Below are 23,334 nucleotides of genomic sequence, written 5' to 3'. Positions count from 1 at the left end.
AACTGTGAGTGGTTGCTTAGGCATTGGTTCCGACTATCTGTCCCCCTGCCTAGGGACAGAACTGACTTCCGGATTCCAGCGAAAGAGTCAGGGAAAACAAAATCGGGGAGACATGAAGCTGGGCACCAGACCCTCACCTCTCCCCGCTTGCTCCCAGAGCTCTTGCACGGCCCAAGCCTGATACCAGGGACTTGGACGAAAGCATGGCAAGCCCCCAGATTCCCTTGCAGCACCAGCATTTGCAGGGGTAGGCACGTACCCCTCCACCAACCAATTTTTAACCAATGCGTAACCGCAACCTTACAAGTTGTGACGATTTGCTACGCAGTAAGCAAAAACCAAATGGCTCCAGCCAATCAGCCAAATGGACAAAATTCCTACCGGGCCCCTGCCCCAAAAGCAGGCGATCCCATGAGAGGCATAGCAAGGTCAAGCGCAAATCCCCATTTCAGGGAGGGTGGGCAGGTGATCCAATGCACTCGGCAAAAGAGGATGCTCAAAGCTGCGTGCCCAGTATTTAAAACCTTTTAGCCCAACCCCCAAATTGGCAACATCAAAATCTCCCCAGAAACACACACATCCAACAGATCAGCCCAGCAGCAGTGGGGGGGGGGGGGCTGCTAGACCCCACTGCAACACGTGCTCTCTGCTAGTGAAAACACGTTATATGGAATAGTTGGAGGGCTGGTACAGAAGCCTATGAACTATTAAGCCGGAAGACTCCATCTGGCTATGACGTTTGACAATCTCTGACAATTGCTACAGCCAGCTGGTGAGTCCCATTTCAGCCTTCTCAATAGTATCTTAGGGGAGCACCTTCCTAGGATTGTGAACTCCTAGGATTCACAAACTTTCATTTGCTGGTGGCTGTTTAAATAATAGAAATCATAATCAAAAGCTAAACTGAAAAATTGTGTTCTGTAGGGTTTAGGTTTCTCGGAAAAGAAATACAGATTAGACAAGGAGCGACAACGGCCGTGCAAATTTGTCATGGTGGTAAGAGCTTCAGGGAGGAAAGCACACATTTTGTGTATCATGCTTTGCAATGTATCACTGCTTGTTCAGGTGATCCAATATAAATGCAACTTTTTAGCACGTTAGTTACTTTGATTTAGCCATGCTGTGGAAATGGGAACAAAGTGTGTAATAAGACAGCTATAATCAGGATTTGCCAAGGTTTATTAACACCTTATCGGGGCTTTGGAAGGCTCACTGCAAACCCACTCTTTATTTGCATTATCTCACTTCATGAAATTTGAAAACAATCGAAGCTAAGGCACCCAGCGCGGCTCATTAGCTTTCCCAGAACACCAGCATTTGAAAGGACATCAGAAGAATAAATCAACTATGTGTAATTTTTTAAAGGTGTATGATTAATATATTTACATTTGAGATTCAGATTTTAATTATTTAGCTGCCTGTGTGACAGATACATAATGATTATTGGTGACTTCTACATGAATGTCATGCTTAGCTGGTTCTTTTTTTGTAGTTGAGTTATTCTTTGGCACAGAGTAGATGCAATGCTCTAGACTTTGATTTAACTGCTTTATGAAGCACTATTGGTAATTGTTAGACAAGTTTGGTCTTCCTGATACTCGTATGGGAGTAGCCCCCTTTCCTCCTGGCCTTTTGTGAAAGCTGCTATCCTTTTACTGATTCCTCGTTGCTACAGGTCTCCTTCACATGCCCAATGGAATGGGAGCCACTTCCCTGGAGAGAGATTCCATGTTGCTTGTAATGTGTGTGGATGAAACAACGATATGTGCAGAACCAATTAACCTGGTTTCTTTCATTATATTGCATTTTTATATGTTATCATTATATGTCATAATATTTGATAAATGGAATGCAACCACATTTCCCTGCATATGATAACTGACATGTAATGGTCCTTAGTACTGTATAGTATTTAATAGCTGACATGTATTTTCCATCTGAAATCCTTTGACTGGTAACCTGCCATTTTTTTTCCATCGTGACATTAAATTGACAGTTGGAAGAAATCAAGAGATCTAAAACAGTAGAATTTGAGTTCTGAAGTAACTTGTTCACATTTAGAACAATCCACGTTTTGCATTTGGAATTTAGCATGCAGAATTTTAATAGCGAAATTTGGTGGACCTCCAGCCCCTTATGTTCATACAGAGCTAAAGGCATTTCTCGTCGTTTGACACTCCTATGGCTCTTTACTGTTTTGAAAGTTTAAGGCCACCACACAGCATCTTGAACAGATATCCTCATTGGAGGACTAATGGTAATAATAATAATAATAATAATAATAATAATAATAATAATAATAATGATTTATTCCCCCCCCCCCACCCATCTGGCTGAGTTTCCCCAGGCACTCTGGGCGGCTTCCAATCAAGTGTTAAAAACAATACAGCATTAAATATTACAAACTTGTTTAAACAGGGCTGCCTTCAGATGTCTTTTAAAGAGAAGATAGCTGCTTATTTCCTTCACATCTGAAGGGAGGACGTTCCACAGGGCGGGTGCCACTACTGAGAAGGCCCTCTGTCTGGTTCCCTGTAACCTCACTTCTCGCAATGAGGGAACCGCCAGAAGGCCCTCAGCGCTGGATCTCAGTGTCCAGGCTGAATGATGGGGGTGGAGACGTTCCTTCAGGTATACTGGACCAAGGCTGTTTAGGGCTTTAAAGGTCAGCACCAACACTTTGAATTGTGCTCAGAAACGTACTGGGAGCCAATGCAGATCTCTCAGGACCGGTATTATGTGGTCCCGGCAGCCACTCCCAGTCACCAGTCTAGCTGCCGCATTCTGGATTAATTGCTATAGAGGTGATAAAATTCAATCAACCACCTGAAAGCGCACAATGGGATTCATTTAGGCTAGATTCCACTGCACCAGGTGCCCATGACCACTAAACTTGTATGGATAGTGTCAACATTTTATATAGTTTAGTCACCAAGAGGCACTGAACCTAGTTATATCTGAGTGTGAAACAGTTATGTCCTGAGGCTGCTTGTGATGTAAGTACAATGTATGTACATACCATATTTTCCCGTGTATTGGATGAGGTTTTTTGACACAAAAATCATGTCAAAAAACTGGGGTTGTCTAATACATGGATAGTGGCATGAGGGGAGAGTTGCTGCTGTGCACAAGGAGCAATATGGGAGTGCTGGCTAGTGGTGCGCAGCTTCTCCCAATGCTGCAGCGATCTGGTGGCGTCTGCTGGCAGCGCGCAGCTTCCCCCAATGCCGCTGCGCATGGGAAACACTCCCTATCTGTGCACTGGAAATGATCTAGGGAGTGTTTCCTGCTTACAGCTGCTTGTGGGGATAGTCTCAACAACTTTGGGCCATCTCCCCTCATTTTGTTAAAACTGAGTCCCCCAAAATATGGGGGGTGTCTTATACACAGGGGGCATCTAATAGACGGAAAAGTACGGTACATATTGAGCTGGAGTTCTGAATATTCAGCTTCCACCGAAACAGTACCTCCTATCACAAGCTGATGCCAGTCCCTTATTTCAGATTCATCAAGTGATAATAGAGTCATGGAGATTTCTTTCTTGAACAGTAATGAACCCGGATCATAATCTGAGGCTCTTCTTTATGCACCTCCTCCATGATAGGTCTGGAGGGGTGGCAACATGATAAGAGGCCTTTTCTGCAGTGGCTCCCCATTTGTGAAAATCTCTCCCCGGGGAGGCTCACCTGGTGCCTTTGTTACTTATATTGAGGCGCCAGGCGAAAACATTCATCTTCTTCCAGGCCTTTGGCTAATTAAACAACCTTTTAAACTGTGTGTGGAAGGGCTGTTGTTTTTGTTTGTTACTATGCTATGCATTCTTCTGTTTTTATATTGTAAACTGCCCAATGCTCCTCAGATGAAGGGCACTATAGAAATCTAATAAAAAACAAAACAAAAAATATGAAGATGATCTAACAGTGGAAATGACTGAGTGGATAGTTTGCCATTCATTTTTGAGCCCACTTAATCTGTGATCTCTGACTGTATTGTCATGTTTATAAAGTACTGTTTCTGTAGCCTCTGCGCATGTTTTCACATAACTTTGCCATATAACTGAAAACTTTTCCACCCCATTTTTCCTTTTCATTTAATGTGCCCCTCACACTGTGATTGGGAAATCGCACAATTTTTACTCCTGTATGTTTCATTTAATTTGCCTTTTCAAAATGTTCTATCACTTAGAAAATGCTTGTCAGTGGAAATTACTGTTCAAGAAAGAAACCTACATGACTCCTTTATCACTTGATGAATCTGAAATCAGCTTGTGATAGGAGGCACCGTTTTGGAGGAAGCTGAATAATCAGAACTCCAGCGCAATATGTGTACAACTTTCTCAATAATGTGTGATATTTATATTGTGTGTTACATCGCAAGCGGCCTCAGAGTGTTTGACAATCTGCAATTTTGGATGACAACCGTGGGAAGAGCTGGGTTTCATTACTGAGGAGGGGAGCTATGTAGCCAGAGTGGGAAGCGGAGGCAGAACACAACTGTTTTAAAAGCAAGTGCACATCCCAGTCCTTTTTAATATATTTTGTATGTTGTCATTGGAGCTAGAACTACAGGGGCAGACCCACTCCACCCCCCAGAATGCCTCAGCAGTTTTTTAAGAAATCCCTCCAAAATATAAAAGCCGCACCCACTTTCCTGCCCAACACACACTTTATTCTCCTGTCTGACGAGCTCTGAAAACATTTCTGGCAATCTGTTGTTCTCTGACTGGTTGAGTTTCTGCAACCAGTTGTAATCCAGAAGTATAACTATTGCAAAGAGGTCTCTCCCAAGTGTCTCTAAGCAGGAAAACAACAACTGTGACTGATCAGGCTGGCTGAAACTGAGCCCTACATGGAAAGGCTCCTATTCCAGCTCCCAGTACGTTTCCGAGCACAATTCAAAGTGTTGGTGCTGACCTTTAAAGCCCTAAACGGCCTTGGTCCTGTATACCTGAAGGAGTGTCTCCACCCCCATCGTTCAGCTCAGAAACTGAGATCCAGTGCCGAGGACCTTCTGGCAGTTCCCTCATTGTGAGAAGTGAGGTTACAGGGAACCAGGCAGAGGACCTTCTCTGTAGTGGCGCCCGCCCTGTGGAACACCCTCCCATCAGATGTGAAGGAAATAAGCAGCTATCCTATCTTTAAAAGACATCTGAAGGCAGCCCTGTTCAGGGAAGTTTTTAATATTTAATACTGTACTGTTTTTAACACTTGATTGGGAGCCGCCCAGAGTGGTTATTATTGTTGTTGTTGTTGTTGTTGTTGTTGTTATCATCTGTTGTTACGAGACCTTTCCAGCAATCTCAGGGATGGCTTTATAGGGCTGCCTTGAAGAGCCTGTTCAGTACATTTTCCTAAAGCATGCTTCCTCAAACTCAGCCCTCCAGGTGTTTTGAAACTACAATTCCCACCATGCCTGACCACTGGTCCTGCTAGCTAGGGATCATGGGAGTTGTAGGCCAAAAACATCTGGAGGGCCGAGGTTGAGGAAGCCTGCCCTAAGGCTACACTCACACCTCAAAACACATTCTGTGTAGCTAGCCAGGAGAAGGTTGTGGCTGCTTGTTTGTGTCCCACCCTGCCATGGGCCAGGAGTCAGCTTCATCTGCTGAAAAGCAGCCTGAAGGGGGAGAAGGCAGAGTGACTCCACCTGCAACCTATCAGTTTTCAAGGACAAGGAGGAAAATGCCCTGATGAGAACCAGCTGGCTCCAGCCTTCTTAAGCAGAGCTTCCAGCAGCTGCAAGATACTGGTAACAACACTTGTATTTCCTGGCCCTACCTTGCTGCTTCCTGGTCATTTTGATCCTTGACCCCCTGGTCACTGGATTCCCTGGCCCCTGGAGCATCTGACCACATGGATTGCTGTTTGCCCGACCCTAGGACTCAACCTAACTTCAGATGCTGACTCTGCCTCCAGGCAAGTACACCTCAGAGATTCTTCTGGCTGGCTGGACTTCCACTCCACTGTTCTCTGCACATGCTTGCTCAGTAATGAGACTATGACCCCCCCCCCCCATTTGCAAAGAAAGCACATTGGTAGAGTGTACATTTTTCTATGCTATCTTTTTTTCCTTGCTCCCATTGTGAAAATGGGAGAAGGATTGGGACAAAATGGAAGGTGGCTTCTATGTATATTGCAACTTTCAAGTCTTTCTATAGGAACTGTAGGTTTGTGTGTGTTTCTGGGTTTCAGAGAAATACAGAACTTTTGCATTCCTGTTATCAAATACAAACTGAGGCTTCTCATTGGTGAGACAGGGGCAGGTTGAAAGGTGTGGGACAGAAAAGTTGCTTATGCTTGGGTGGGAGGAGGAGGTGTGGACCAGTAGGCTAGCTTCTACGGTCCCACACTCTGTGGCATGGCACTAATATGAGAAGGCTAGTACTACCATTCTTATTCCTGTTAGAGAGGAAACAGGATGGAGTGCTTCTTCCTGTACCTTAATCCTCTTTAAGACTTTATAATAATGGTGCCAACATAAACTGCCTTGGCCCAGAATATATGAAGGAGCATCTCCACCCCCATTGTTCAGCCCGGACACTGAGGTCCAGCTGCGAGGGCCCTGAGAGAAGTGAGGTTACAGGGAACCAGGCAGAGGGCCTTCTCGGTAGTGGCGCCTGCCCTGTGGAACGCCCTCCCATTAGATGTCAAGGAAATAAGCAGCTATCTGACTTTTTAGAAGGCATCTGAAGACAGCCCTGTTTAGGGATGTTTTTAATGTTTGATGTTTTATCGTGTTTTTAAAATTCTGTTGGGAGACACCCAGAGTGGCTGGGGAGGCCCGGCCAGATGGGTGGGGTATAAGTAAAAATTATTATTATTATTAATTCAAAGAACTGTGCCCACTAGAGATGGGGCCATTTTTCAACAGATGGCAAAACCCAAAATGATGAACAGGTGGAGGGGGAGATATGCATCCTGATAATCTTGCTGGTTTGGAAAGAATGGACAAAAGCACTCTCCTCTCACCAATGCAACAATGGCACTCAACAGCACCAGCTCATCAAAAGGAGATACACACACACACACACACACACACACAACCTCAACGCAGCAGGCAAATTCCTGAAGATCATTGATTGCTGGCAGAAGTTGCTTTGGCAGGCGGGGGGGGGGGGGGGAGGTTATGCAACCCTGCTGCAACAGAATGTTCCAAATATTGACCCTTGTACTGTTTACATTATTTACCCCTGAACTGTGTGCATGAAAAGTAGGCAACCTTTTGCCCCCCAAGGGCCATATGCAGTGGTTGGGGTCTGCATCCCAGCAGACACTGTATGCTGGGGGACATTCTCATTCTCACAGAGGGAGATATTGCTGGCTATGATGGAAGAGAAGATATGCTTTTCCCCACTGCTGTTGCACTCCCCTCATCCCTTCACATAGCTGTTTGGTAGGCTGTGGTACATTTGGTTTAAATGCAGAGGAAGGCACATGAAGCTGGCTTTCCCCCACATACCTTCCTCTTTGCTACAGTTGTGCTAGAGAAGCATTGAAACCCGAAAGCATCAGTAGCCAAGTCAACGCAGAGGAGTTGGGGCAGAGCAGGGGCAACACAATGGGGAAAGAGAAAGCGGAATCAATTAAATCGGAGGGAAACTGGCAATAGCGTTGGCAGCAAGATTCTGCAACAAATTCAGTATTGGTGGTAACAATGGCAACAGGCAATTGGGAAGAGGAAGGCAAATTGAGCATGGAATACTGGGGTGGAAAGAGGGGTTCTGTGCCTCTACCCTGTGACGCCTCATGGAGTGTATGAATTGGAGCTTAATGATGCTGAATTGTGTGAGCTGATTGCTGAATTGTGTGCACTGGTTCCAATGAACACAATGCGTGTGTAATGAAATTAAGGTTATTTCTGTGGCGATTAATTTCTGTGATGGTTCATTAGCACATGCAGACCATCACTTGAACATGTATGAATAGGTTGTAAGCCAAGACTTAGTATGATCTACTTGAGTGTGCCTTTGTGTCCGTCACCCCTCAAAAAAAAGGTCTCTTTTTAAAGGCCGTGTTTATATAAAGGAAAATGTATTATGTATCCAGAGACTTTTAAGCAGAAGAATCTTCTCTTTTGTAATGTCCACGCTTTGAGTATATACACTCACAATGGCAACAAGGGTAAGTGTTATTTAAATAGGACTGCTGTTAAATTGTAATTTGCATGTCTGTTTGCATCGCTTTACCTCCATTTACGTTGTGAGGAGAGCTGAAAGAGAATTATGGTCTGTAGCCCATGGAGTAATTGTTCGTATGAGTATTACCTAACTTAGCATTCCTTCCCTGTTTTTGAATTTTCAAAAACTGTTTAGATTAAGCTATCAGAGCACAAAATATATACCATCTGAGCCTTCATGCTCTGCTAACTTCCAAAGTGACTGAATGGATTTTCTTCAAACTTTCCAAACAAAAATTTACCTGTGAGCAGCCTGAACTCAAGAAAGGTAAAACGAAGTAACTGTGTTCCTGCTGCTAGTCAAAATATCTTGGTAAAAGTGAAAAATAGAGGCCTCTTAAAGGTACATGTTTACTTTTAAGGCTTCTCTAATTCTTATGTTTTCCTCTTATAGGGAATAGTTACCTTTAACTTTTTTATGGGACGCGGGTGGCGCTGTGGGTTAAACCACAGAACCTAGGACTTGCCGATCAGAAGGTTGGCGGTTCAAATCCCCACAACGGGGTGAGCTCCCATTGCTCGGTCCCTGCTCCTGCCAACCTAGCAGTTTGAAAGCACGTCAAGTGCAAGAAAATAAATAGGTACCACTCCAGCAGAAAGGTAAACGGCATTTCCATGCGCTGCTCTGGTTCGCCAGAAGCGGCTTAGTTATGCTGGCCACATGACCCGGAAGCTGTCTGCGGACAAACGCCGGCTCCCTCGGCCAATAAAGCGAGATGAGCGCCGCAACCCCAGAGTCGGCCATTACTGGACCTAATGGTCAGGGGTCCCATTACCTTTAACTTTTACCTATAGAGAAGGGGGGGGGGGAATAAGATAGCTTTTCCTTTTAAAAACTTACAATTTTTAATAGCTATCCGTTATCTCACACTTTCCTTGGATTCTTGAGGCCTTGACTACATGAAAATACATTTGAAATGCTTTGCTTAATTGATTTGTCTGTTAGAATCAAATTATTAACTAAACAACATTTCACTCAGTGATAACACTTTTCAATAGTAAATAGTGTCTTGCTGTTTAAAAGAAGCATTTGGATGTTAATGGTCTGAACATTTTGAAAAGTGCAATTTATTTCACATGTATGATCACTTGACCTGTGTTCAGTCCTTAATTCGGCATCAGAAGTTAGTGAATTCTCTGTCGCCTTCCCCTACCTAAATTGCGAATGCTTTCATATTTCTGGGTTGAAGCTACCCTTTGCCTTCTGCAGGTGGAAAGGGTTCTTCCATCCATTGAAGACTTTTGATCTGGCAGAGATATCTTGCTGGCAGAGAGGGAAAGAGGTGTTTTTGGCTGAATTCCCATTCTCTTTTCAGCTGGCAGTATATCTATAAAAGGGTGCCGGGGTTGAAAGGGAAGGAAGAAATTGGCAGAATAATCCTATTCAAGAGATGCTCTTACTTATGGGAGGAAAATCTGGATTCAATCCACAGTCCTGACCACCTTGCTCAGAATGTCTCACTCTGAGGAAAGCTCCCCCATGGCTGTTTTTGAGAGCAAAGCAAAGAGGCAGGGGAGGCAGAGAGACTACCACCATTAAATCACTTGTAAAATGTAAGTAAGTAGGGAGTGAAGAGGAAATGGGGCTGGTGAGCTGGAAGCAGTGGCGTAGCGTGGGGGGTGCAGGGGGGGCTGGCCGCACCGGGCGCAACATTTGGGGGTGGGCGCTCGCACTCGCAGCTCTCTGCCCCTACCTGGCTCACTCAGGATTAGGGGGCGCAAATTACTTGCCTTGCCCCGGGTGCTGACAACCCACGCTACGCCACTGGCTGGAAGAGGAGGCGACATCACTGAGCTCAGGCAACTTAATCACTTGTACCAGCCCTGTCAGTTCTACTTCTCAACCCTGGTTTTCCAGCTGAATTTCATTTCACCCTTTCTTTTTGGTCACTCGTGTGTTGTCTTGCTTCTGTTTTGCTTCTAGTGAATTTCAGAGGCTGAGGCAGATGGGGGCAGCTCTTTGGAAATGTTGGAGAAATTTGGAATTGACTGGATTTTCAAAAATTCACTCTGGCATTTTGAAATGTTGATTTTAACATCTGTTTCTTGGAGCTAGTCTTCCCTTGAGTTTAGAAGTTCTGCTTAACTATCAGTTCTATGGTTCTTTTAGAACCACAGAATTACGTTGCTGGAAGGAAACTAGGAGATCATTTTTTTTTCCAGACCTGAAGAGCCATTACTGGGAATGTAAAAAATATAAAATCAAAATAGGGATTTGTTTGTTTGTTTATTAGTAAACTGCAGGAAGAATTCTCTTGATATTTTCCTCTAAATTTGTTTTATCTCTGTCCTACAGCCCTTACTTTTATCAATAGCTAATTTATTACACTGGTTTTACAGGGTTGTTCTCTTAGGAGGTTAAGTTGATAAAAGGCAAAACCCTTTGGCTCTTATGGTACCTTGTACTCCGACTAAAGCTGACATAAGTGGTCAGTGAATCACCTTTTAAATTTCAGGAATGATTGCCAGTTTTTAATTAACAGAGGAGCAATCAATATTGCCATTCATTTCAATTTACTTCATACCAATAGGGATGTCAGAAAGTGATCAGGTTGGGAATTATGTTTACAGTGTTTAATGGTGCGGTTCACTAGAAGTGCTAATTAACCGCCAAATGGTACTCACTGCCCTTTAGTAACAAGTCTTTTAACTTTCCTATTCAAAAGAAGTAATTGTGCCATTTCTCAGGACTGCTGCAATGTCTTACCAATAGACCAGCTCCATTAATCATACTAATGCAGAGTAAGTGATTTCAAGCTTATGTTTTAATCATTTTTTAGTTGGCTTATTGTATGTGCAACATGCCCTTCGTTCACTCCTTTGTGCATGCATATTATTGTACCCAGGTAGTAAGAGAAGAGAATTTAATCATTTTTAGTATTGCCAGGACGTAGTCAGCATATAACACAGAGATTATTTAAACATGCTTATTAGCTTATTAACAAGCTTTTAATATTCAATGTTTGTGTGTCTGAATACCAGTGGTCGGTTGCACTGCCCACCCATGATGAACTGATGAGGACTGAGCTGCAACTTCCCCAGTTTTAATTGTAACATTCTAAAAAGAATCTAATTTGGTGGGCTAGAAATTAGGCTTTACAGGTACAGTGGTACCTTGGTTTACGAACTTAATCTGTTCCGGAAGTCTGTTCTTGAACCAAGGCATGCTTTCCCATAGCAGCAGGGGACTCAATTTACAAATGGAACACACTCAACAGGAAGCAAAACATGTTCTTATTCCAAGGCAAAGTTCACAAACCAAAACACCTGCTTCCCGGTTTGCAGCGTTCTTAATCCAAGTTGTTAATAAACTAAGCTGTTCTTAAGCCAAGGTACTACTGTACTCACCTTTCTCATCACAATTTGACACCATTGCTTCCCCTACTGCTGTGTCAGTGTCACATTTTTCCTCCAGCTGCTGCAACTTTCTCCTTGCTGAATTAGTCAGTGGGTGGTGATCTCAGTCAGTTAGGTATCATGCAACTGGCACTACATACCCAATCAAATTGGACTACATGGTAATGTCGTTCAGGGAAAATAAGAGAGGTTGAAAGTGAACACTAATGAAAGCAAATCACACATGCGATCCTAACCCATTAGGGTGTCACAATGCCATGTAGCCTAATAATGTCTCTGAGAACAAGCCAAAGGAAAGAATGCTAACAATGTAAAAAACAAAACACAAAAAACAAGAAAACATTTGTTTGTTTGTTTTCCCGCCCAGAGTGTTGCCAAAAATCATTAAGAAGGGGGTGGGTGTTCTTACAACTGCCAAAAATGTTTGTGGAAAAATATGTGAGTAGTTTTAGCACACCACTAGCATTGACAATTCACAAACAATTTGTCTTCTAGTCAAGAAGCCATTTGCTGTTATCTTAATTCCAAACAATGTGCAAAGTTTATTAACCATCTGGGTTAATTCCATGTATCCCTGCTTTATTAACCATCTGGGTTAATGCAATGTATCCCTGCATTTTAATCTCAACACAATGGATTTTACTGAGATTAATCCTACGGGTGGATTTCTAGCCTTATTTTGCCTTTGATTAAAATGAAACAATTTAGCTCCCCCCCCCCCCCAAGTTTTACCAAAATGGTTCAACAGTGCGTAAACAACACACTGTATGAACAATAAAGTCTATCATAAAATACACTATATTAATATATTAAGTTTACTCAATTAACCTAGTGTGAGGAGTTTGTTTTTTTTCAAATGGTGCACATCTACCATGAAGTAAAGAATAGAAACTTCGTTATTTGCATGTTCAGACCCAGAAACCTCCCCCCTAAATAAATTCACACTTTATTCAAAGTTTAGGTTTGGTTTTTGGCAGAATTTAGGCCACAACTTTATTGATTACAGAAAGTGACTGGTTGCATAGGCTCTGGTTCGACTAGCTCCCTGCCATGCAGGTAGTGGTGACCCAGGGCACCAGCATAGGTCAGCCAAGGGTGAACACCTGGATAAGTGGAAAGCCAGGAGCAGGGTATCTCCCCCACCCAAATGTCCCCCTGGACTAAGGCACAGACACATCCCCCTCTCAGGGGTTGACCAAACCACTGAGTCCCTGGATTCCTTTAACGGAATACCCTTCGCACAGGGATGGCGAGAGCGTTCTCCCATCCCTATCACCTGAACCAGAGCCTGTCTGCAACTTTACAAGTTGTGATGATTTGCTACATGGCAGGCGAAACCCAAATGGCACCAGCCAATCAGCCAAGTGGGGGAAATTCCTGCCGTGCCCCTGTCCCAACGACAGACGACACACGACGGCATAGCAAGGTCAAGCACAACAGGCTCTAAAAATAGGTAGGGGTGGGTGGGTGTCCCGAATGCACGCGCCGCAAGAGGAAGCGCTGGGTCATGTGCATGGGCATAAATAGGTCCCTCAAACCGTTTGGCCAGATTGTACCCAGCTTCGAGGGACCTACCAATCGGGTGTTGTGGCTTACCAATTGAACCCACCCACAACGCAGTGTGCCTGTTGTCCAGGTGTCACCGCAATACGTGCCCTCTTTAAGGGAGGACCCGATTAACTAGTAAAAAACCAGTTAAATGGATTGGGATATGTATAGAAATATGTATAGAATTTGGCTGCTCAGTGACCCTGTTTGATTACAGGAGAGCTAGTAATAGAACGTTACATGAAGAAATTTTTAAACAGAATTATTTAGTACTTTCACACTGAAAGAGATAAAAATAACATAACATATGGCTGAGGTGTGCACTAATGGACGTTTATAGCTTGTGGATTTGTATGCATGCATAAGAGAATAGGATGCTCATATATATATTGTAGGCTGATAAATTGGCATCCATCTGTCTCGGGAGACAACGGAGGAGTGTGCCTTTGGGGTTGAAGTCAAAATGTTGGAAGGTTACAGCGCCTGCTGTGGCTGTTGAGGCGCAGGTGGGTTTCTTTCTTTTCTTTCTTTCCTGGTGCAGAAGTTCAGTCTACTTGTTGAGTGATACTCTCAGCTCCAAGCACCCGTTGAAGTGGTGGGTCAGCATTTTATTAATTGGGGCCACCTGGCTTCAGGTAGGCAGTAGCTGACCAATTATATAAGATGATAAATTATAAAAAAAGGAACTGTGCTGTGATTCTATTATATGCACGTTTATGTTATACATACTGCTGGGGTCCTGTCTGGTTAATCGGGTGTTTCATTCCATTTACTGATTTATCAACTAAATATTGCAGCTCTAGAGCCAGTGCCAACTTTCTTTCTTTGCCTGCTTGACTCAGTTTTTCCTCCTCTTAGTCTTTCTGCCACCCTCCCAACCGTTCTTTGAGTGCTCTGTTCACTTCCAGAGGAACTTACCGTAGGCCCCCAACATCACTCTCCCCTTGTTTGCAGTCTTGGGATGGATCTAAAAACAGGGGGAAAATAAGTCAGAAATTAGATTGTTTTAACAAAAGGAAAAAATATCTATGGAAAATCACGTTTTAAAATTTTCTGCTCTCTGGCACCATCTGGTGTCGCATGTTCATACTGCAGTCAAATCACTGTTTCTTTACTAATGTAGCTGAGTCCTTACTCTGCTGTTGCCCATTCCTGTGTGGTCATGTTACTGAGGTAAAAAGCAGTGCCTTTGTGACATCATCAATCATTGCACCAATCCACTTTCTTGCTTCAGGCCTTTTTGTTCTTTAACTTAGTTGGTTACTAGGCATTCATGAAGGTGAGTTGAAGGTTGCAGGCTGGTGTGATAATCATTCGTTTCACATGGAAATTCCCCACAAAGCAGGTGAAATTACTTCAATTCTCCCATGTAGTTACTTGTGATTCCCAGAACTCAACAATTACTTGTTCCAGGAAGACATATGTATTTTTCCCATTCCAGTGATGTGGTTTGAGAAGAGGACTGACTTGCTCGCAGATGCATTCACTAACATCTGAAACCTTACTGCTAATACAGTATCAATACAGATCACCAACATAAGTGACTGACAGTCCAAGGCTTGATAGTGGAGACTCTGTAGTCTCTATGGTATGGAGGAAGGGGAATTAAATGTTGCCCCAGACACCCTGGGTGGCTTCCAGCAAATTAAAACATCAAAAACAGTAAACATGTTAAATTTCCCTATACAGAGCTGCCTTCAGATGTCTTCTAAAAGTCAGATAGTTGTTTATTTCCTTATCATCTGATGGGAGGGCATTCCACAGGGTGGGCGCCTTCTGCCCCATATCTCACACTATTCTGGAGAGTGCGCCTGTCCTCAGGGGGAAGTTTACTATGTGGGGAAGGAGGGTGCAGAAGGTAGGGTAGATAGAAAAAAACCAAATGCCTGCTTTGCGTGGGCAAAAGTGCTCTCCTCCACCATTGGATACAACCTAACAAACCTATACAGTGGTACCTCAGGTTACAGATGCTTCAGGTTAGAGACACTTCAGGTTACGTACTCCGCTAACCCAGAAATAGTACCTCTGGTTAAGAACTTTACGTTGGGATGAGAACAGAAATTGCACGGCGGCAGTGGGAGGCCCCATTAGCTAAAGTGGTACCTCAAGTTAAGAACAGTTTCAGGTTAAGAACGGAGCTCCAGAACGAATTAAGTTCTTAACCCGAGGTACCACTGTACTAAAAGTGCATACAGAAATCTTATGTGTCAGACCCCAAAGGCAATATTGGAATACTTTGCACCCCGCCCCTAAAAAAAACCTTAAAACTGAAGTCTACTTCATGAGGAGCTCATTACCAAATCTGAGAAGAACATTTGTAAAAAAATAAAAATAAAAATAAAATCCTGCTAGATAGAAGTGACTTCAAGTAGGGCCAGTCTCACCCAATTATTTGTCTGGGACTTGTCACTGGCACTAGATCATTTGTGAGCAGCTGTAAATCACACAGTGCTAAACTTAGAACTAAAGATGCATTTTTGTTATCTAGGTTTGTTTCTGATTATGTTTATGCATCCTGTATGTATAAATTATTACCTGATTGGGTCTTCCATCTAATCACTGAGGAATGAGACTTTGAGGTGTTCAGGCAGTACTTGTCATTATTTAAAATGTCAATAGCAGGAACTGGCATGTTTACTGTCAGGGCTTTCTGTGCTATTAAAGCTTGCGGTGATTTTCACTGCCCCCTTCCCAATTTCCCCACTCCCTCCAACATTTGACTTGCTTTATTGATTAAGTGGCAAAATGCTATGCCCAGTGATCAAATTGGTCAATTATGTACATCCACGGAAAGCAGTAAAAATGCTGAATGCTGTACTGGAGGCAGAGGAAGCTTAGATATTGCCTATGGTTTAAAGAAAGCTATCAGGACTCTAAATTTGAAATTCTCCCTTCAATATTAGCTACTGGGTATGAAATTAAAAATGGGATATCTGTGGGTTTGTTGCCTTTAACGTTTCCATTTTTTAATTTCTAAATCCAGAATCTTGGGTAGTTAAAGATTTCAAGAAATGGCAAAATACAGAATGATTCATGATGTCATTCTGTCCATTGAGGTCACAATTGAAGGAATAAGGCCTCCACATTTCCCATATTTTCAAATTAATATTTTCAATACAAAAATATGTGGAAGTCAAGAAAGAGAGAACATAATTATATCTCATTTGGATAAAGGCATAATTGCAAGATTCTATGACATTTGGTTAACTTTGGATCAGAAGCAGAATACATCTAGGAGAAAATTGGTTTCAGATTTGGATAAGAGATTAACCAGGTGACAATGGAACTGGGTTTGGGACAACTTCCATTCCAATATAATTTCAGCAGACCTAAAGGAGAACTATTCTAAAACCCTCTAGCAGTGGTATTTAAAACATTACAAGATGAATAAAATACACAAGTTAGGTAAAGGTAAAGAAGTAAAGAGACCCCTGACCATTAGGTCCAGTCGTGACCGACTCTGGGGTTGCGGCGCTCATCTCGCTTTATTAGCTGAGGGAGCCGGCGTACAGCTTCCGGGTCATGTGGCCAGCATGACTAAGCCGAACAATGGGAGCTCACCCCGTCGCGGGGATTCGAACCGCTGACCTTCTGATCGGCATGTCCTAGGCTCTGTGGTTTAACCCACAGCGCCACCCGCGTCCCGCCATGCATGTACAGGGGATTAAGAGATGATAGCCTGAAGGATTCACATGCTGCTGTCATAATCATAGAAACATAGACAGTGGGAAGGGGCCAGCCATCCCCATCATCAATGCCATCTGTGCATATGGTAATTTACACAGTGAAAAGCAATCATTTACAATGCTATTTAAATCCAATATATCCTTAAACACCAAATGAGAAGACAAAAAGGAGGAGTGTGGTAGCCTACATGTTAGCATCTGAGAGGCATCTGCCTAGACAGTGCTGGAAACAAATTCTGGGTCAGGAGGATGAACTTTTGACTGCATCCACTACGCGCTCAAATTTTGATGGATATAGGAACAGAGAGAGAGAGAGAGAGAGAGAGAGATGAGCACACTGAATTGCAGCTTGAAGGAAGATTTAATTCCTTCGTTGCAATTGTCAAATCTTTCAAACCCCGATTTTCAAGCAGTGGTACTTTTTTGTAAATTGGCTGTGCTATAATGGATACAGTGCTAGAATAGGGAGACCTGGGCTTTAGTACTGCCCAGCCATGAAACTCATTGTGTGGGGCTTCACCAGTCACAATTTCACAGCCTACCTTATTGCACAAAATGGTTTTAAATACAAAGTATGGTGGTATCCAGTGTGTTCCCTTACAATTACAACTCCCACCATCCCTAGCTGGTCAGGGATGATGGGAATTGTAGTCCAAAAACAGCTGGAGACCCAAGTTTGGGAAACACTGCCCTACACTAACAACAGACATCCACCAGCAGAACTGGGGAAAGGGGGGGGGAATTTTTGGTAATGCTGTGCCAAAATCTGTCCTCCAGGTTCTCAAAAGTTTTCTTCCCCTTCAAAAGATTTCCTGCCTCTTTTTCATGGCACTTTAGAATCTAATCAAAATTTCTTTATAACTCAACAGCTTACGCTATCATTGCAAGGTTGTGGGCCGTGTTTTCCCCCCCTTTCCATTAAATGTTTAACCAGTGCTCTGCAGCCTTCCCAGATGCTGTGCTTCCTGATCTGAAAGAGCCCCATGGGGCAAGTTACCTCTTGCTGTGAGCTTTTATCAAAGCCTGGAAAGCCAGAGAGACTGGGTACCAACTGTCTGAAACTAGTGGGGTCACTGATGTTTTTAGAGGAAGCTCTTCCTTTATCTTTAAAAAAAGTCTTTTTTAAAAGTAAATAAATAAATGTATATTTTTTTTAAAAAAACGAAGTGGAAAATCAACCACTTGGTGTCATGAGTGCAACAGGCAGCCTTGTCATCTTCTCCTTAAAGCCCTGTTGTTGGTATTATTACTATTTATTAAATTTATATACAATTGTATTCTAAATCAAAGTAAAGTTATCGCACCATAGCAAAGCCTTCAAATAATGCTTGGCGGTAGAGTGGTCAGCCAAAGCTAAAACCAATTCGGTCATTTGGGTAATCAGTGAAGCAATTATATAAATACAGTGGTACCTTGGGTTAAGTACTTAATTCATTTCGGAGGTCCGTTCTTAATCTGAAACTGTTCTTAACCTGAAGCACCACTTTAGCTAATGGGGCCTCCTGCTGCCGCTGCGCTGCCAGAGAACGATTTCTGTTCCCATTCTGAAGCAAAGTTCTTAACCCAAGGAACTATTTCTGGGTTAGCAGAGTCTGTAACCTGAAGCATCTGTAACCTGAAGTGTATGTAACCCAAGGTACCACTGTACTTTTCTGTGCCCATAGTATACTATACACATTGGTTTCAGGCATTGAACATTTTTTAGCTGCTGCTGCTGCTGAGAGTGTGTGTGTGTGTGTGTGTGTGTGTGTGTGTTTGCCTATAAGCAAAGATAAGGAGCATAAATAAATACTATTACAGAAGGTTGAAAGCAGTAAAAGGTTGGACATTATCACTGAACTTATTGTTCCAAAGCATTACAAAAAATACCCTAACCCATTTCTCCATAGCCCAGTTAGGCTGATTTATATGTATTCTTTTATAATATGCTGGCTTAATCATAGTTAAAGGTAAAGGTAAAGGTACCCCTGCCCGTACGGGCCAGTCTTGACAGACTCTAGGGTTGTGCGCCCATCTCACTCAAAGAGGCCGGGGGCCAGCGCTGTCCGAAGACACTTCTGGGTCACGTGACCAGCGTGACATCGCTGCTCTGGCGAGCCAGAGCCGCACACGGAAACGCCGTTTACCTTCCCGCTAGTAAGCGGTGCCTATTTATCTACTTGCACCTGGGAGTGCTTTCGAACTGCTAGGTTGGCAGGCGCTGGGACCGAACAGCGGGAGCGCACCCCGTCGCGGGGATTCGAACTGCCGACCTTTCGATCGGCAAGCCCTAGGCACTGAGGCTTTAACCCACAGCGCCACCCGTGTCCACAGCGCCACCCATAGTAATCATAGTTACTATGGACCAATTTTTCTCAATTAGTTCAGCTACAGTAGGAGATATGCTCTCTCTCTCTCTCCCCCCCCCCATTTTTAGGTTTGATAATCTTAGCAGCAGTTAATAGGTTGAACATTGTTTCTTGATCATCTTCCAGAATAACGTATTTTAGATAACCAAGCAGAAATATTTAAGGTTCAAAGGGTACATAGGTTCTGGGGCCACAGCAATTCCCCCCTCCAATTTTTTTGAGGGAGATTGTTTGAGGGAGATTGTTCATTGTTCAGAGGGCACTTGGCCCCACCCCCTGGACCTTGCAACTTTGTGAGACATTGCACACATGATGTCAGAAAATCATGACAGACCCCCTCAATCATTTTGAGAAGCTGGTGTCTCTGAAAGTGTATATGGTATCCTAACATACGAGAGATATTAGCCTGAAGTGATTTCCAAAATATTTCTATTTGAGAACAATTCCTGGAAATATATATGTAATCTGTTTTGTTTAATCCACATCTAAATATTTATCTGATCCTAACTTGTGCAGGGACACGGGTGGCACTGTGGGCTAAACCACAGAGCCTAGGACTTGGCGATAAGAAGGTCGGCAGTTCGAATCCCCACGACTGGGTGCGCTCCCATTGCTCGGGCCCTGCTCCTGCCAACCTAGCAGTTCGAAAGCACATCAAAGTGCAAGTAGATAAATAGGTACCACTCTGGCGGGAAGGTAAACGGCATTTCCGTGCACTGCTCTGGTTCGCCAGAAGCGGCTTAGTCATGCTGTCTGCGGACAAACGCTGGCTCCCTTGGCCAATAAAACGAGATGAGCCCTGCAACCCCAGAGTTGGTCACGACTGGACCTAATGGTCAGGGGTCCCTTTACCTTTTTACATGCATGGCACTGCTCTTTTGATTTCAATGAACATAGCAAACTAGAAACTTAATAGCCAGTTCAAGGGCAGATAGAATTTAGTGACAAAGAGTAGCTTTGAATAGAATCCAGTGAAGAGGGAGAGGGAGAGCTACTCCCTCCTCCATAGACTCCGCTGGATCCACTAGAGTTGCATGCACGCCATACATTTAAAGCCCACCCTGCACTCCAAAGAATCCCAAGAGCTGTAGTTTGTTGCTCACTGAGCTACATAACAAACTACATATCCCAGCATTCCTGGGGTGGGTGTGTTTTAAGTGCTCCTGGCGTGCATGCAGCTTAATTATTGTAATAATTGTGCAGCGCGAGCCAGGGAGAAGTCAAGCTCCTTTATTGTTGCCTTTTGCCAGAAGTGTAACTACCGTTGCTAGGTGGCTCCTTTGTGACAGAGAATTGTTTCATTCTAGAACATGACATCTCCCTAGACTGTAACAGATGTCCTTTGTTTCCCAAAGCAACACTTCCACTGCAGGCCTGCAGAATTTTGCCGTTTTTTATCTGACAGCCCTAGCAATCTCTGTTTTTGGTGTCTCTTGAAGAATATACACGTGCTCCTTTCTTGCGTGTTCCATTCTGGAGTTTCTTCCAGCCAAACCATTGACACTTGTTTTTGAAGCTGTTCCTTTCAGCATTCAGTATTGTTGTGAGATGTTAGTGTGCAATATGCTCTTTGATCCCTCCCTCAATGGCAGATCCTATATTTTGATTTTTAGCCTTATTTTTAGGTTAAGCCAAACTTAATGGTCAGTTCATACAACCACACACAGCACTTGATTACTTGATTACTTGAGCACTTGATCAGGCAAATGTGGGAGCTGTCCAGTGAAAAGCATTGTGTTTGAAGGGATTTGAAAGGTCTGTCTGGTGATTATATCTATGCATTCATATCACCAGTTGATGCTGCAGTCTTTGAGCAATGGACACCATGTATCAGTTGTTTGCTAAACAAACCAGCACTGCAAAATAATAATTTAGTCCGGAGAATCTTACTGCCAGAAACACCAGCTAGACTTCAATCCTACTAAAATTATTGTTAAGAATGTTATTAAATGGAATCTGAAAGATTACTTTGTGCATGCTTAGTGGGTTAAATATATATATATATCCTCCTTTGACAGGCAGGCTGGTGTACTGTATAATAAACTGTATTTGAAGTTCCCCTTGAGACAGAATTATATATTACTTTCAAAAATGCACATTTCCTAAACTTGTCAGTTACTGGGTTGTTTTTTATAATGCTTATTTATTTTTACACCTTCTATACCACATTTCCTACATTTTGTGCTTAAAAAAGGAAGAAAAAAGGAAGCGATCATAAATCCTAGCTGTACAATAGGAGGGACATTTGCAATGCAGAATTGGCTGGAGGGGTTGTATGCTTCAACTCCCCCTCCCCCTTAACGCTGGACGTTATTTCTGTTACTGGAACTCACTAGGGAGAAAGTGGGGGGAAGTGATTAAGGGAGAAGCATTGCAGGCTAAAATGGGGAGAGGTTAAGCAATCTCCCCACCACACCTACTGATTCCCTCATGCAAGTGCCTCCTCTGCCTCCATGTTCCAAGCTAAACACTGGGTTGAGAACTCCATGTTTGTCTCTTGGCTTGCAGTTCAGCTGCCCATTTTGAAAGCTGTTTTTCCTGCAGCATGAGCAGCCTGCTGTTTGAGAAACCCAAGACGTAGTAGCTAACTGTACAGTTCGCTGGGCCCAGGCATATATTTAAATATACCTTGCAATCTTTTGGCAGAGGGGGAGAAAACAGAGGGAGGTGAGCAGCGAGGCTAATTTATAAAGGCTAGCGAGATATTGCTCCACCAACCTCAGTCAGCCCTCACCTGCCTATTTCCATGTCCCATGAATGTGAGGTTGCTCTTGCACAACTCAGCAAGGACAAAACCAGAATTAGCTGGCACCAGGAGTGCCAACTTGGGCACGCCCCCATAGGTGCCCAGTGTCAGGAGCTCGTCCTACACTCAAGTAGGACCCTGGCAGAGACACATGCCCAACTGGCATGTTCTCTCTCTCCTGGTCTTTCTTTTGGTAGCTTCAAAATCTTTCTTCTGCCCAAACATCACAGCAACCGATGCCAATAGACATCGGCACACAGGGTTCCTCAGAGTGTTCACAGTTTGCGTGACAGACCTCAGCAACTCAGCATTTTGGCTAATCTACTTTATTTACATATAAACACACATGGAGCACTGTAACTTGGCTCTCCCTCTCTCTAGCATCAGACAACGAAGAAAAACAACAACAAAGGACGATAGTCCCACTTCCCGGAACACAGTAACACAAACATCCTGTCTCCATCATTTCCCACTCTGTGGAGTCAAAACATACACCATCATGTGAAAAACAACAATCCCATGACTGCAATCATGGAGCAGGAATTCTAACACCCAGGGCTGTGGGTGCCATGCACCGTGCATGGCCCTGGCATTGAAATTTGTGGGTGCCCAGACCCTTCATGGATGCTCAGGCACCCAGGGCCCCAGGGAGCTGGCACCTATGGTTGGCACTGCATGTCATTGTCTCTGACCCTGCCTATTCTTGATCTTCCTGCTTTCTGCCCTACAAGTTCTAATGGGCACCAGCCATCACTGGAGGGAGAGGGTAAGACAAGGATACCTTCAATAGGGAGAATGGAGAGAGGCCAGGGTAATGTCATTTGGCTTTATTTCACTTGGGGGTGAAGATATGCAAAGTAATGGCTAATATGCCTCTGTATCTATTCAAGGAATCCAAATATAACTTCAGGCCCATCACTGAAGCCTGGTGTGTGCACTGACAGGGTGCAAACTGCGGGTGCTGGTGACAACTGACAACATTGAATAAAAGGCTGAGGAGTTATCCGTGTATCCTTATATTTTTATCAGTATGACAGGAAAATAGTTGAACAACTTTTCATACTGAGGAAAATTGGGATGCGTTTCTGCCAGTGACAGACAAGCCTAACATGGTGGTTAATGAGTGCAGATACAAATACCTCAGTTTTATGCAAACACTATGAACATAGTGTGAATGGAATAACCTTTTTCAAAAAAGAATTATTCTATTATTCTGGAACCAGAATCATGTAGTAAAACACTCTGGGGATTAACAAGTCAAAACTAAAAGATTCACATTTTAAGAAGGAAAACTTTCCGACGGAGATGAATTAAGTTGTGGAACAGTTTCTTCATCGATGTGGTAGAAATAAACCCACTTGTCTGAAAGTTTTAAACAAAAATTGACAGAGCATGGAATGACACCACTTGGCATAATATTTGGACACACACACACACTACTACCCTTAGCCCCTTTGTGACAATAAGGTGAACT

General features: G+C 43.4%; 1 protein-coding gene and 1 long non-coding RNA gene across 7 annotated transcripts in view; one reads left to right on the top strand and one right to left on the bottom strand.

Moving 5' to 3' along the window:
- GRID1 (glutamate ionotropic receptor delta type subunit 1) overlaps window positions 1-23,334 on the top strand; it is a 696,635-nt gene that overhangs the window by 467,845 nt on the left and 205,456 nt on the right. The window lies entirely within an intron of this gene.
- Window positions 9,228-14,245, bottom strand: LOC310678244. The gene is made up of 4 exons (XR_014511712.1): window positions 14,148-14,245; window positions 13,999-14,047; window positions 11,524-11,686; window positions 9,228-9,503 (listed from the first exon to the last, which is right to left on the bottom strand). It is a non-coding gene; the product is annotated as an uncharacterized lncRNA (long non-coding RNA).

The sequence above is a fragment of the Podarcis tiliguerta genome (genome assembly GCF_965153285.1).
Source record: "Podarcis tiliguerta genome assembly, chromosome: 5".
In the NCBI taxonomy this organism is placed as follows: Eukaryota; Metazoa; Chordata; class Lepidosauria; order Squamata; family Lacertidae; genus Podarcis; species Podarcis tiliguerta.
Note: the sequence above shows the minus strand (reverse complement) of the source record. Positions and strands in the feature narration are given on the sequence as shown.